Source organism: Canis lupus, chromosome X (assembly GCF_048164855.1).
Source record: "Canis lupus baileyi chromosome X, mCanLup2.hap1, whole genome shotgun sequence".
Lineage (NCBI taxonomy): Eukaryota > Metazoa > Chordata > Mammalia > Carnivora > Canidae > Canis > Canis lupus.
The window spans coordinates 109,799,022-109,814,922 of record NC_132876.1 but is presented as its reverse complement, the minus strand read 5'-3'; the positions used below and the strand labels follow the sequence as shown (position 1 = coordinate 109,814,922).

General features: G+C 45.2%; 1 long non-coding RNA gene across 2 annotated transcripts; it reads right to left on the bottom strand.

Moving 5' to 3' along the window:
* Positions 1-6,224: 6,224 nt before the first annotated feature.
* LOC140627691 (uncharacterized) lies at positions 6,225-14,930 on the bottom strand. Of its 2 annotated transcripts, none has more exons than XR_012026330.1 (3): positions 14,370-14,930; positions 12,873-13,061; positions 6,225-6,480 (listed from the first exon to the last, which is right to left on the bottom strand). It is a non-coding gene; the product is annotated as an uncharacterized lncRNA (long non-coding RNA). The 2 variants fall into 2 exon arrangements; XR_012026329.1 differs by lacking the exon at positions 14,370-14,930 and adding an exon at positions 13,472-13,568.
* Between the last annotated feature and the right edge of the window lie 971 nt (positions 14,931-15,901).

The window sequence follows — 15,901 nt, the reverse complement described above, 5'->3', positions numbered from 1 at the left end:
CTAATGGTTAAGATGATAATTCCACTACCCTTGCCGTGGGTACTCTGAACCTCAGGCCACTTCCTTTTGGGCTGTGCATCTCTTTAGCTAGAACCACAATCTGAAGGGAAACTGCTTTTGATTAGAGAGGCAATTAAAAATAAAGCTCCATGTGTGCCAAAACTATTTTGTTCCATCTGACCAATTAGCCTGGTTTCTATTTTGAAAAACATCGATTACACACCAAAAAAAATGCAATAAACTTGCCATTTTCAAAACTCCACAAATTCTAAGGCAATGATATTTAATGAGTGATTTATAGTAATACCGGTAAACTGGGGTACCTAACTTCACTGGAGTGTGGTTTTTAAATTGCTAAGTTATAAAGATTATTTGACACCCATTTCCTTGCTAATAGAGCTATAATTTGAAAGCAGAGAAGGGTTTCGCAGCCTCAGCACTATCGACATTTGGGGTTGGATCATTCTTTGTTGTGGAGGCTGTCTTGTGCACTGTAGGATGTTGAGCAGCATCCCTGGTGTCTACCCACTCAATGCCAGGAGAATCCTCACTCCTGTGCTGATAGACAGAACTGTCTCCAGACACTTCCAAGGGTCCCCTGAGGGGCACAATTGCCCCTGGTTGAGAACCGCTTGTGTAGAGGACACGGTGAAACACTTTTTCCCTTGTTTGCTTTTCTGGACTATGAAAATGGCAGAGGCCAATGAAAAATAAGAACACATTAGGTCTTAGAATGTACTATTTTGATTCTATTATTATAAAATCCTTAACTTTTCTCAATTGTGATTTTTAGAAAAACAATTAAACTTCCAAATATAGCTACGATAAATAAACATTGGTCCCTGGTGTGTCTCACCTCTCTGCTAATGGGTCAACAAGAACAGGACTTTTCACGAGGTGTTCCAAGAGTTTGCAGGGCCCCCTCTCTGGCCTCGTTCACCGAGAGCCAGGGTAAAACTACTCATTAGCAAAGTGACTAATGCATAGGCCTATTAGTTGAAATAGTCAGCAAGGGGAAAAAGGAGAGTAATGTTTCCTGTGTACTGTTTTCTCTTTTAAAGCAGAATATGTGGTAGTCTAATGAGTGGCCACATCCAAGTTGGTCTTACAAATTGGTAAGTTTCGTCTTTGCTGTCCATCCAGTACTTGCTTCCGGACTAGTCAGGATTTTCAAAGACCCTGAAATAAAAGGAAAATGTTGGTGTCCCAGGCATTCTCCGCTCTAGTAAACTGCTGTCTCTCTGCCCCAGCCCCACCTTTCCTTCCACCCCCCCACCCTTGCTTCTTCCTGACTTGGGCTTGATTCCAATTCTGAAGAGGTGTCAGGAAGAGTGGCCCCTGAAGGCAGGGAAGCAGATATGAATTAGACTCACCTGGAGAGCTCTTCCTCCCACACAGGCCCACCAACCAGTCCCACCCACTCCCCACCCACTCCCCACCCAGCTCCCACCGACAGGGCCCTGACTGGAAACAAAAGCCACACTCTGTTAGGAGAAATTGAGGTGATTAAGGAAGGCACACTTTGCAGAGGTGTGGTCAGGGTCTAGGGAAATCGCAGGGAGAGTGCACTATAGCAGAATGAGTAACAGCAGGGAGCCGGTACCGGTACCGCCGGGCTGGACGGGCAAAGAAGAGAGTGATGGCCGGACCTCAGGGGGCAGCGGTGGGAGCAGCCGTCTTGTGGGAGCTGCTTCTGACACCACACAAAGCAGCAAGCCAGGTTGACCGGGCCGGGAGAGTGATGTTTGACCTGCTATCAGAAACGGAATCGAAAAAAAAAAAAAAAAGAAAAAAAGAAACGGAATCGGGGGATCCCTGGGTGGCGCAGCGGTTTGGCGCCTGCCTCTGGCCCAGGGCGCGATCCTGGAGACCCGGGATCGAGTCCCACGTGGGGCTCCCGGTGCATGGAGCCTGCTTCTCCCTCTGCCTGTGTCTCTGCCTCTCTCTCTCTCTCTCTCTGTGTGTGACTATCATAAATACATAAAAATTTAAAAAATAAAAATAAATTAAAAAAAGAAACGGAATCAAGCCAGGGGAGTGTCTGGAGAGTGTTCCTGAGCAAGTGCAATGGCCCAGAGGTGAGAATAGCCAGCTTGCTTCTTAAGAGGGTTTTGTAAGCTGACTTCAGTATCTGTCAGTGTCTGCGCTGTCTCACCTCTCACAGAACTTGGAATCGTATCTTGGGGTTCTGTTGAAACACTGAACACTGCGTAGTTCTCTAGGGAGACGTCGCCTGAGTCACCTCATCCTGCCCACTGAAGGCCCCAGCTCCTGGGGCTGGCAGACACGGACGTTCACCCAAAAATCGACACCGAACTTAAAACACAGTTTCTCAAACTCCAGCAAGACTCGTGGTCCTGGTTCAGGGGGGCTGGGGTGAAGCCTGAGAATCTGCATTTCTAACGAGCTCCTCGGAGAGGCCTGAGCTGCAGGCCTATCCACGCTTTGGATAGCGAGGATTGTGAGAACTCAGAACTGGGCAGTGAGGGAGACAGAAACCACTACCCAGACGTTATAGGAGTCGTGGGTCCCGTCTAGACTGTCACCTTAACCAGGCACATGACCTCAGGTGAGTCACTCAGTCATTTCTTCATCTATAAAAACGCATGTGTTAGGCTAGACTCCTCCTGCTGTCCCTTCAAGTGTCTGCAGGTGATGACTCAGCCTCTCAGACCAGGTGCTGTGAAATTTGCAGTCACTAAGTTTGGGAGTTTTGACATCAGCCCAAGAGGCATTTTATTTCTTCTGTGCTATTGTGGGGTGCAAAAAACAGTAATGCCTGAGCTCAGAGGTGGAATCCCTCAGGCTCAGTAACCACTACTTTAAGCTGATTATAATTTTCTTTAAATTGAAGTAACTTAAACATCAACCAACCAGTGACTGGTGAAATTATACATTCTAGGCAACTATTAAAGTTTATTATGAAAAAAAAATTTTTTTAAAGTTTATTATGTTTGGGGCGTCTGAGTGGCTCAGACAGTGAAGCATCTGCCTTTGGCTCAGGTCACGATCCCAGGGTCCTGGGATGGAGCCCCACGTCAGGCTCCCTGCTCAGTGGGAAGTCTGCTTCTCCCTCTGCCCCTCCACCCTGCTTGTGCTCATTCTATCTCTCTCTCTCTCAAAAAAAAATTATTTTTGGACAATTTCATTGAAATGAGAAGTTGACATGATGTGTCATGGAGTGAAAAAAATGGGAGATGAAAGCACGGAACGTATATAGCAAAGAGAACACGAGTGTGGGCATTCACCTAGAAATGTCTAATTATCTCTCAGTGAAATAATCTAAACAAAACTAAATGCAATGCCTGACCCTAGAGTAGGTCCTGTACTAGAGGTGAAAAATGCTGTAGAAGATATTATTGGATCAAATGAAATTGACCCAAGTGGTAAATGAAATAAAATGAAACAAATGGTAAATTAAATAAAAATATTATATCAACATTAAATTTCCTGATGTTGATAATTGCACTATGGTTATTTAAGAATATCCTTTTTCTTAGGAAATGTGCACTGAACTTTTCTCTAAGCATAAAATTATTTCCAAGTAAAGAAAGTTTTCTGAAAAAGATATTTAGGAAGCTCCTAGAACCTGGGGTGGGGGTAGGGTGTGGCACAGAGAGTCATGCTCAAACACAGGGCAACCAGGAACATTGCCCAAACCATCACTGGCCTGCTCTAGCCAAGGGTAGACTACTTCTCAGACAGACCTGACAGTGGGGACCAGATGCCTGAAACTCAGCCACTGCTGCCTCCAAAGGAAAGAGAGCTTTGTACCTCCCTCACCAGAACGCAGTTCCTCATAGTGTCTGCTCCCATGAATTACTGGCTTTCAAATCCAAGTCTTACCCTGATCAATGGGAATTAGCTGCAAAAAGTACTGGGAAAGCAGATTTATTATTTCAATCTTTAAAAAGTCAGCATCTATGTAGGAAGTTCTCCAAACATAAGATGGGTGCTCAAAAGGTGTCAGGTGGCCACAGATGGAGAAATGCCACTATCACACACACACACACACACACACACACACACACACACACACAAAGTTATCCATAATGATGAGAAGCCTTCCTTGTGCTCTTCCAATCACTTCCTTGTGAAAGTAGCTGCCTAATGCTGGCCCTGATACAGCAGACGTGACCTAGTCACTGTGCACCTCAAATAAGTCAGACGTACAAATAGAACCCAATGAGACATCACTACATACCCGCCAAAACGGCAAAAGCCTAAAAGGAAGGCTGACACACCAAGTGATGGTTAAGATGTGGAAAACTAGGACTCTCACACATTGTTGGTGGGAGTGTAAACAGGTACAACCACTTTGGAAAAGCTGAATATATGTATGCTTTATGACTGAGCAGTTCCATTCCTGGTATTTAATAAGTCCTTTTTTTTTCTTTTTAAAGATTTTATTTATTTATTCATGATAGACACAGAGAGAGAGGCAGAGACACAGGCAGAGGGAGAAGCAGGCTCCATGCAGGGAGCCTGACATGGGACTCGATCCGGGACTCCAGGATCACACCCTGGGCTGAAGGCAGGCACCAAACCGCTGAGCCACCCAGGGATCCCCTAACAAGTCCTTATGTGCCCCAGAAGACATGCACAAAAGTATTCATGGCGTTGTTGTTCATAATAGTCCCAAGTATCCATCAACAGTAAAATGTGTAAAAAATAAATATTGCAATATGTGCAAAATGGAATACTACACAGCAATCAAGAAAATAATGAACTAGCCTTACACACAATAATATGGATGAATCTAGCCAGCAGTGTTGAGAAAGACACCAAACACAAAAAAAGCACATCCTGTATGATTCCACTTAAATGAAGCTTAAGAGCAAATAAACAGATCTATGACCAAATGTCAGAATAGCAGTTTCTCTTAGTGTGAGAGTGAGGGGTGCTAAGAAGGGGCATGAGGGAGGCTTTTAGGGTAATGAAAATGTTCTGTAATGGTGATCTAGGTGAAGCTGTCATGGGTGTATACCTATAAAATTCAAGCTGTGTACTAAGATACACATTTTACTGTGTGAAACCTATATCTCAATTTTTAGGAAAAAAAAATAAGGGTTACAGAATTAAGATCACAGATTCTTACAGCTTTAAGGGACATTTTCTATAAGAGAAAGAAAGAGAGAGAAAGAGTCATCTGAGGAATATGAACCCTCCTAAAGCTCTGAAGTGACTTTAGTGGCATACTATGATCTCCACCAAGTTGAGTTGTTGACAACCACTTTCCGGACTTTGCCTCACACCTTCCCATGCCTTCAGAAAGTAATTTTTTGCATTTAAGCCCTAGGAAACTGCCTTAAAGTGTATGTATGGAACAGTTCTGCATAATCGCACAGTACTTTGCCATTCACAAAGAACAGGGTACCTCATTTGATCCTTGCAACAACCTTGGGAGGTGGGCAAGGTGAATGTTCATTTTCATTACCATTATATTTCAGAGAGGCTAAAAGGTCATTTGGACTCAATGCTTCTGACTTTTAATCTAATGCTTTTCTAGTGGTGTTCATAAGTGTTGATTTCAATACAACAAATAAATAACAGCAAATAGTCCTGGATCGGATCCTGGAAAGGAAAAAAAAAATACTATGAAAGACATTATTGGGAGGATTGGTGAGATTTGAACATAGGCCATATATAAAGAATAATATTGTATCTACCATTTGTAAATTTCTTGGCTTTGATAATTATACTGTAGTTTCATAAAAGTGTCCTTCTGCATAAGAAATGCATGCAAGAAGTATGCAGAATGAAAAGTCATCATGTCTACAACTTACTCTCAAATGGTAATTATTTTATTTTTTAAAAGATTTTATTTATTTATTAGAGAGAGCAAACAAGCAAGAGATAGCAAGAGAGAATACGAGTGGGGAGAAGAGGGAGAAGTAGGCTCCCTGTGAACAAGAAGCCTGACATGGGTCTCAGTCCCAGGACCCTGGGATCATGACCTGACCTAAAGGCAGAACTTTAACCAACTGAGCCACCTAGGTACCCCTCAAAAGTTTCTTTAAAGATTATACACACACACACACACACACACACACACACACACACAGAAAGCAAATGTGGCAAAATGCTAATAAAATGTGAATCTAAGTGAATGGTATTAAAGTATTTGTTGTATTGTTCTTGCAACTTTTAGGGAGGAATTAAATTTTTCTCAGTTAAAAAAATCTTTTTTTTTTAAGATTGTATTTATTTATTCATGAGAGACACAGAGAGAGAGGCAGAGACATAGGTAGAGGGAGAAGCAGGCTCCTTGCAGGGAGCCCGACGTGGGACTCAATCCTGGGACCCTGGGATCACGTCCTGAGCCAAAGGCAGACACTCAACTGCTGAGCCACCCAGGCTTCTCTCAATTTAAAAAAATCTTTAAAAAATCTAGAACATTCAAGAAAAAATTGCTTTCAGATAAAATCGAGTTATATCTTCTGTTATGCACATCACATGGAACCATAGTCATCTTGGGCACTGTAGATAGAAGAAAATGACAGAATTACAATTTTTTTTAAATTTTTATTTATTTATGATAGTCACAGAGAGAGAGAGAGAGGCAGAGACACAGGCAGAGGGAGAAACAGGCTCCATGCACCGGGAGCCTGATGTGGGATTCGATCCCAGGTCTCCAGGATCACGCCCTGGGCCAAAGGCAGGCGCCAAACCGCTGGGCCACCCAGGGATCCCCAGAATTACAATTTTTAACAGATTTATTAATTCCTTAATTTTATCATCACACAGGCAAAATATCCTTTCTCCTATTTAGTTAGCATATTCTATCAACTCAATAGAAGGACTTGGTCTGCTGGGAATACTTGTAATTTCCATAGAATACCTTAGAATGTTCTCTTATGAAACCCTGAGGGAGGAGAATCTTGTAGCTTCATGATCCCTGCTGTTTTGTTGATGCCTCATAAAGATGGCAAGACTTTGGAGGGCAAGGCCTTGTGGCACACTCAGGGACACTGGGTCCCAGGGGCAGGGAGATTTTGCCCAAGTCCTATGACCCAGGTATATCTTAGAAGCAGCAGAACTGCTGGACTTAAAAGGAAACCAGGACCCTCTCCATTATGAGGAACATGGGCAATGACTATAAAACAACTGCACAGCTCTAGCATAGAGAAGACTCAAAAATGGGGCACCTGGGTGGCTTAATCAACTTGATTTTGGCTCAGGCCATGATCTCAAGGTCATGTAATTGAGCCCCACATCGGGTTCTGTGGTCAGTGGGGAGTCTGCTTGAAGACTCTCTTTCTCCTTCTCCCTCTGCCTCTCCCCCTACTCATACTGTCTCTTTCTAAAAAAAATTTAATAAATCTTAAAAAAATGACTCAATAGACTTCAAATTTCCCCCATCCCATGGATATCCAAAGTTGAACTTAAGTTCAAAGAAATAATAAAATGATGTTTTTATATTTGAATGTTTGGACTCAGAGTCATTCCTCCTACATTAAATAAAATGTGTTGAAATATAGGATAGCCTAAGCGTGTTATAATGATCATTTTATTTTTTTCTCACAACAACTCTATGACTTAGGTAAAATAATCCCCATTTTACAAATGGGGGACCAAAGCCTAGAGAGGTTATTAACTACTTGCCTGAAGTCAAGCAGCCAGTAACTGGTGGAGACAGTTAAACCCAGGCAGGCTGACTCGAGTCTAGGCACTTCACCCCTCCCCCATATTTGTAGATGGCTACCCACCTATCCACAGGGTCAGTCCTCCCTGCAGCAATGGCCACTTTTAGCTCCCAGACTACAGAATAGGGATTGTGATTTATTAAGGGAAGATGCTACTCTGTGGTGTAACAGAAATGTAAGAAGTCTAGCCCAGCTCAACAGAGCACAAGAAAATCATTAATTCCATTCCTTTCAATAGGCAGCCAAATTTTCCTCACTGTGGATGACTAAAAGATGGAGCTGATTGTGCCCAGGAGGGTGTGACAATACTGCCAAATGTCCTGGCTGGTGATGCTCTCCTCTCCTGCAAAGAGTGGGGTTCTTCCAAATGACATTGGTGTTCCCCACTCCCCCTGTGGATGCTAACTTAGGTAAACCTGCCAAAGTCACACATTGTGCCTCACCCAGGACCTGAAAAAAAGCCTGTTCCACACTAAAGGCCATTTGTGAAACATAATTAATTACAGATTCCTTCTGGAGCTGCTTAAGCTTCTTGATGTCTTAGATGTGTGGCCAGGATGGAACTCTTTTTGGCAGCTGAGGATCCTTCCTCCTCCAGCTGGAGAGGAGGTCCAAATGACAGAAACCAAGAGCATCACTAACATGGAGTTTGGCCTTCCCAAGACTTGGTGGGGCAGGCTCGGATGCATGAATGGGGCTTTGGGGAGTCTATCCTTTCAGCAGATCCAAACCACACAGATCACAGAGATCTGTGGAAAATAATGTCTTTCTCATGAGCTGACTGAGCATTAGTGATAGTCTCCATTTGGATTGATGGCACTCTGAGTGGGGAAATGTAAACCTTTTCTCTCAGTAAAAGGGGCAACATGGTCAACAAAACTTGTGCCCAGTAACTTAATGGAAAGGCTTTCCCAAGATAACATTTGCTTTCTGTTGATGGAAGCACAGCAGGGTTTGCTTCTGCTACTGTAATATTTCCAATATTTATTATCTATTATTTGTCAAATCACAAAACTAAAATGGATACAGCTACATATAAATTTGATTATCCCCCAAGTCCTGAGACATACTTGTCATGTATCTCATTTTCCAGATAAGTAACCAAGTTAATACAAGCCTGACATGATTTTAATTTCAATCCAGGTCAAATCAAAGTTAGAAGCAGAGGTCATTCAACAACATGGGCCAATCTCATAGATACTGAACAAAAGGAAAGAAGCCACATAAGAACACAGACTATATGATTGCATTTATATGGCATGCAATAACAGAAATCAGAAGAGTGGTTACTTCTGGGAGGGTGGTATTGACTGGAAAGGGGCATGAAGGAGCCTTCAGGGATGCTAAAAACTTCTTAGATCTTGATTTCAGTGGTAGTTCCACAGGTGTATATAAATGTACAGATTCGCTGAGCTGTACTTTGAAGATTTGTGCACTTTACTATAAGTTATCTCAAAAAAGAAATCACAATTATTTTATGACAAAGGAGTCAAGAAAACACCTTGGGGAAAGGATAGTCTCTTCAATAAAGAATGTTGGGAAAAATGGACAAGCACATGCAAAAGAAAGAAACTGAACTTCCATCTCACACATATGCAAAAATCAGCTTGAAATGGGTTACACACTTGGATTCCCCAGCTTCTAGGATTTTTTAAATTCCTATTTTATATTAAAATGGATATGTGCGGGGCACCTGGGTGGCTCAGTGGTTGAGCATCTGCCTTTGGCTCAGGTCATGATCCCAGGGTCCTGGGATCGAGTCCTGCCTCAGGCTGCCCACAGGGAGTCTGCTTCACCCTCTGCCTATGTCTCTGCTTCTCTCTGTATCTCTAATGAGTAAATAAATTCTTAAAAAACAATAAAATAGGGGATCCCTGGGTGGCTCAGTGGTTTAGCACCTGCCTTCGGCCTGGGGTATGATCCTGGAGTCCGGGGATCAAGTCCCATGTCGGGCTCCCTGCATGGAGCCTGCTTCCCCATCTGCCTGTGTCTCTGACTCTCTCTCTCTCTCTCTCTGTGTCTCTCATGAATAAAGAAATAAAATCTTAAAAAAACAATAAAATAGATATGTGCATTTAAAAAAGATCCATTTCATTGTAATAAAATTTGACATTAACAAGAAAAACATGTCCCTCCTAAAATAAGGGAACTTCTCTTCTGGAAGTTTCAAAACATATTTTTCATTAATTAGGGGTTATCCTACTGTGCCCCTACTCCCCCACCTGTGACTCCTACCCTGCAACTACAGAGGGCTATACTTTGAACCCTCCATGCCTTGTCAACCCTCAGTGTGCCTTTGCACATGCCGGACCTTCTTCTAGGAAGTCTTATCCCTCCTTCCTACCTGGTGAATACATATGGCTTCTTCAATACCTGGCACAATTACCACTTCCTCAGCAAGCCTTCCCCCAAGTGCCTCAGACGAAACTCACTCCCTTGTACCTCTGAGTAATTATTTACTTATGCTTGTCTGTCCACCAAACTGTGAGCATCTTGTCAAAGACAGAGCCTGCGTCATGTTCACTGTTCTGTCACTAGTGTCTAGCATATTGTAAGCGACCAATAAATGTTCATTGAATGAATAAAATAATTTCTTGAGCTGCAAGGTACATTAAGAACACATAACCCTCAGTGTGCTCATTGTGGAGGAGCAATTATGAACCCTACACATATGAGGTTACCAGAGCCGTCTGGAGAAGCACCATCAGATCCTCAGGGCCCAGAAACTCCTGCCCACTCCAACTTGCCCTGTGGTGGTAGGTCATGGAAGGAAGGCTTTCATATTTCTTTTTTTAAATCAAATTTATTTATTTCAGAGAGAATGAGCACAAGCATGAGCAGGGCGAGAGGCAGAGGGAGAGGCAGACTCTCCACTGAGCAGGGAGCCCGATGCGGGGCTCGACCCCAGGACCCTACAATCATGACCTGAGCCAAAGGGAGACACCAAATGGACCTGAGCCACCCAGGGATCCCGGCTTTCATGTTTCTCAGAATGGAGCTTCCATAAGCCAAATTGACCTTTTATTTTTCTAATATTGACTATCTCTCAAAGCCTACTTTGCATGAATTAAAATACCATGTTCCATCAAAAATGACCATTCTTGTGGGTAGACAGGAATAAAGGAGAAAGGCTGGCAGGAGAGAATCCTATGGTGCCATAAAGACCCCCTCCCTATACCTGACAGCCTCTCACCTAAAGAGGCTCTTTCACAGGCTTTTACCTAAAGGTCATTGCTAGGTGGGTTGTTAGTTTTTTTGTTTTTTTGTTTTTTTTAATTAAGAGCTACTGGGCTCAGCGGTTTAGCGCTGCCTCCAGGGCGTGATCCTGGAGACCTGGGATCGAGTCCCACATCAGGCTCCCTGCATGGGGCCTGCTTCTCCCTCTGCCTGTGTCTCTGCCTGCCTCTCTCTCTCTCTCTCTCTCTCTCTCTCTCTCTGTGTCTCTCTCATGAATAAACAAAATCTTAAAAAAAAATAATTAAGAGCTACTGGTGTTTTACAACTTCAATTTCTCTGAAGATTAGCAAACAATCTCCCATGTCTGCCTCCTGTCATTTAGAAAACTTGAATGATTCTCATTCTTTGTGGCCTACAGAGCAGAGGGCATGAAGGTGTTGTGATAGGCAAGCTTGATGCTAGACCCCCTGGACTCAGGAGCCACATTCAAGAAACCAACCTGGGGGGAGTTTTTCAAGATTTTATTTTTAAAATTTATTTATTTTAGAGAGTGTGAGCGGGGGATAAGGGGGTGGAGAGCAGGAGGGAAAGGGAGGGGGAAAGAATCTGAAGCAGACTCCACACTGAGCGAGGAACCCGACACAAGGCTCAGTCTCACAACCCTGAGACTGACCTGAGCCAAAACCAAGAATTGGATGCCTAACTGACTGAGCCACCCAGGTGCCCCTGGGTGGAGTTTTTTAATGGTCATGAAGTTGAAGAAGGGTAGAGAAAACATGACCTTCAAGAAAGGAAGAAGAGAACCAAACAGTAGGCTTTTATAACGTCATTTCAAATAACTATAAAAGCCTCTAAAATAAACAGGTGCTGAGTCGAATATCTGAGTCTTAAATATAGTAAATCATTGTATCGGTCAAGATTCCAGCAAGACACAAATGGAACATCTATAAACTGGGTAAGTCAAGACAAGTTTAATGAAGGGTTTATTCATAAGGGATTGGGCAAGCACCACTGGATTCCACAGGAAGGAATTCCACAGGTGATACTTACACTGAGCCCATTCAGCTCCCGTCTCTCGCTGGTGTCGCCCACTGGTTGGACCCAGTAGGAAGCCAGAGAGCAAGGGGGTCTGTGGATGCAACTCATGCAGGTCAACCTCCTGGGTCACAGGATGGAGAAAGGTAGAGGAGATGTAGACCGAACTTTAGAGAGTGGAAACAGAGGGTAGGCAGCACCCAGATGATTCAGATTGTTCTCAGACCTGCTTTTGCTGAACACCCATCTACTGGGACTCTCCTTTTTCATTTTCTTCCACACAAACCATCTGCCCATTTCCTGTACATTTTATAACACTTTATTCATGATATGTTTTTAGATTTTTAAAATTTATTTATTCATGAGAGACACACAGAGAGAGAGAGAGGCAGAGACACAGGCAGAGGGAGAAGCAGGCTCCATGCAGGGAGCCTGACGTGGGACTTGAACCCGTGTCTCCAGGATCAGGCCCTGGGCAGAAGGCAGCACTAAACCGCTGAGCCTCCTGGGCTTCCCTATTCAATTTTTTTTAAGATTTTATTTATTCATGCATGAGAGACACATACACACAGAGAAACAGAGACATAGGCAAAGGGAAAAGCAGGCTCCATGCAGGGAGCCTGATGTGAGACTCGATCCCGAGACCCCAGGGTCTCGCCCTGGGCCAAAGGCAGATGCTCAACCGCTGAGCCACCCAGGCATCCCCTCTTTATTCATGTTTGATGTCCATACAGTCTCTGAATGTCTGTGCCTTTTGACCATTGGATGACAACTCCCTAAACGTAGCAGTTTAGTTAATCATAGGTCAGTGTGACCTCAACGAGGGAGTGACATTGGAGCCAAGACATGAATGATCAGAGGGAGGTATCCATGCAAAGATCTAGGGGAGACCACTCTCTGCAGATGGAAACAGCAAGTTCGAATCTCTGAGATGGAAAGGCGTTTGGACTGCTTGGGGGCACAGGCAATGCATCCCAAGGGCCAGTACTGAACGCGTCGTTACGTGTCAATTACCTGAATGATCAGACCCATCATTCCACCCCTAACACAGGGAGTCCTTCATCTCAGGTGAGGTGAAGAAGCCTTGCTTTGACAGTCTTTTTCGGTTCTTGGATCTGTTTCCTCATTTGTGAAGCCGGAAGCTTGACTGAGGTCATGTCCCAGCTCACCTCCTGTTCTAAAACGGTAAGATTTCTTCATCCTCTAAGGAAAAAAGATGCAAAGTGTCATTAGTTTATTTGAAAAAATCGGAGTAGGCAGCTACCATCTGTTTACTATGGGTCCAGTGTCGCTGCCGCTGTCACTGTCTGTGCACCGACAGCAGTACTCTTGGCCCTAATCACCCCCATGCTCACGGCTGGCCTCCCCCTGCAAGCACCCATTCCCCTCCAGCCAAGGGCTTTCTTTTCTTTTCTTTTTAAAAGATTTCATTTATTCATTCTCGAGAAACACACAGAGAGAGGCAGAGACACAGGCAGAGGGAGAAGCAGGCTCCCTGTGAGGAGCCTGATATGGGACTCGATCCTGGGATCCTGGGATCATGTCCTGAGCCAAAGGCAGACACTCAACCTCTGAGCCACCCAGGTGCCCCCAGCCAGGGGCTTTCACGTCACCTGTGTGCAAGGAAGGCCAGGGCAACAGAGATTGGCCTGGGAGCAGCCGTTGGCCGCAATGAATGGGAGTAGGAGTGTTAATACCCTGGCTCCTCTGAGCACAACTCTGAGGTATGCTCCCCATGTCCTCCTAGAGCTCCTCAGTGGGGTGGAGCTCCAGGTATCCACCCAGGCTTCTTTCCCTTCCCTGTCTCAGGTCCTCACTCCTTAACCCGTGCTCCTTCCAGATAACTGACTTGCACTCGAATCTTACTCTCAGATCTACTTCTGAGCAAGTCCCATGCAGGACAGCTAGGTATAATGAGCCACACCAGGGGCATAAAATGTATTTCCACCTACAGCAAGCTCACCATCTAGTTACTAGTTTTTAAAAAGTAGACATTAAAGCCTTGAAATGTAACTTTTGATCCAGCAGTTCAGCTTCTAAGAATACATCTTACAAAAATAATCATAGTTGTGCCCAAAACTTAGATACCGGAATGTAGATTTCTCATCAAAGCATTGCGAATAATAGATAAAATTAGAAAATGTAAATATAAATGTCCAACAGTGGGGAAAATGATTAGATCAATAATGGTACATCCACTCAAAACCCTACGCCATCATTAAAACCAATGTTGTGGAATATTGCTTAAGGACAGGGGCATGGTTCATAAGGCACAATTAAATTAAAAAGCATTGCAAAACAAAATAAAACAAAAAAGCAAAAAAAAATTTTTTTAAAGCATTGCAAAACATTATCTTTGGTATATACCGTTGTCACTACTAACAATATACATGCATAGAAAAAATATATAGAAAGCTAACACACCGAAGGGTTAACACTTGTCAGCAGTTTCATGTCTCTGGGTTTATCTATATTTTCCAACCTTTCTCTAGATAACGTGTATTTTCTTACCTTTAAGGTGATGCACTGTTCGTTTACATAGGCTAAGAGAGTGTTTCTCAGTCTCAGCACTACTGATATTTTGGAATGGAACTTTCTTTGCGGAGGGGCCATCCTGCGCATTCCTGGTACCTATGTACCAGACGCCAGCAATGCCTTCCCCCTCGAGCTGGGACAATCAAAGATATGTCTAGATGCTGCCAAGTGTCCCTCGGGAGCAAAAATCACTCCCAGTTGAGAATCAGCGGTCTAAGAGATCGGAAAAATCGTAAACCACTGATAGCAGTTCATGGCCAGGAAATAAAGTAAGATTATTCAAAATCTGTCAGTAAGAATATTCAAAATCTGTCAAAATCTGTCATAGGTGCATGATTTTTTTTTCTTTCACCTTGAAGAAATCACTGTCATGCTCAGCACATAACTGAAAGTAGCATTTGTTCCAGGAGAGGTCCCCTCCTCGGGTGTGTAAAAGAAGAGTCCATAAGAGGTTCCCAGACCTCGCCTGGTCGGTTTCTAGGAGCTTGGCAAGCTGAAGTCATGCCAGCCTGACGGGTCACTTGTTTCCCATCTGTCCTCACGCTGGACAGAGGACATGAGATGAACAGAACACCCTGAAATGTTTACGGTCGAAGACGTCGCCAGCAGCGCCGGCTTGGGTCACTGAGCTGCGCTTCCACCGTGTGCATCGGGGCGGCGGCGACAAAGGCCCCGGGGGTTGGACCCGGCGACGGGCGAGACGCGTCCCTGAGCTTGTGCTGTGTCTGCCGACCCGGCCGGGGACGCGATGTGGAGAGGCCATCCCCGGGGGACCCGCACTCCAGTGGCGGGGGCACACGAAAACTTGGGCACATTTCTGTCACCTGGACACCCGCCCGGAGCGGATGATTAGATGAGCACAAGAGAGCGGCCCGAAGCGCAGCAGACAAAGGGAGTGAAGGGGGGCTCTCGGCGGGACGCCAGCGGGGACAAGGCCGGGCACCTCAGGGCCCGGAGCAGGAGGCCAGCAGGGGGTCTGCCGCTCGTCTCCACGGCTGTCCGGGTGGGACACGCGCCTGGGGTAAGTCGAGGCAGCCGGGAGCGCGGGCCTGGGGGGCGCTTGGGGCTGCCCGGGCTGAGGCTGCCGCTCCAGGGAACGAACGCTGACTAATGACACACGGCAGGGATGCCAGGGCCTCGTAAACCCATTTTTATTTTTAAACAGGCTGCCAGCCGGGAAGTAGGGCATTTTGCAACTTCCCCGGGAGTCGGAGCCAAGGGGCGCCCGGAGCGCCCAGCCGCGCAAGCAGCACGGGGTGCAGGCCTCGCGCCCTCCCTTGAGCAAAGCCCTCGCTGGAGGCTGACGTTTGAGACTCTGGGGTTTGGGCTCAGGGTAAGGTAGAGATTCCCTTCCCAAGAGCAAGCAGAGGGCGGGGACGGAGCCCGGCGCCCCGGGACTCAGGCGGCCGGAGGGCTGGGACTTGCGGCCTGCAAGCAGCCCGGTGCTGAGGGGCAGGAGCCCCGAGGGTGTGCAGGGGGCTCCGTGGGGGACGGGAGGCACACAGGTG